We start from the raw sequence: 584 nt of genomic DNA, 5'->3' as shown, positions 1-584 counted from the left end.
TAAAATTTTAGTAAAGTGTGCATAATATTGACCTATGAATGTAAGGTTTTAGGCTAATATGGTATGAAAAACAAGTGCTATTCTAAATAAGTTTGTACCGTTTATTTTATACATATTAGTTGGGGTTATGAGAATAACATTAATGATAATAATGATGACAATAATAATAATGATGATGATGATGTTAGAAGTGTTTTGTGATTGTGTATATACTAATGTGATAATAATAGTGGTTAAGAGGCAATAAACGGCCAAAAAGTAAGCATCTAAATCCATTGCAGGGGTTAAATGCGAGTGAGTGAGTATTTGTGACATTGAACAGGATTATATTGTTATTGAAAAGGGCAGAAAAAGATAGAAGGAGTAGGTGGCTAAATATACTCATTGTAAAACTTAGCAAAGATGAAAAAACCATCATACCAATGAATATGCAGGCTTCGATCGCCAAAAACACACGAAATGGCGCCGGGATAAAATATAAATGCCATTCATTTTACACTGATAGAAACAGGAAACAGTACTGACTAAAGTCCAAGAGGGAAACAGAAAAAGAATAATAAATCGGCTATATGAACTAACAGAGG

The sequence above is a fragment of the Trypanosoma equiperdum genome (genome assembly GCF_001457755.1).
Source record: "Trypanosoma equiperdum strain OVI genome assembly, contig: ctg_1962, whole genome shotgun sequence".
NCBI lineage: Eukaryota > Euglenozoa > Kinetoplastea > Trypanosomatida > Trypanosomatidae > Trypanosoma > Trypanosoma equiperdum.
The sequence above is the reverse complement of the archived record's forward strand: the minus strand, read 5'-3'. Positions refer to the sequence as shown.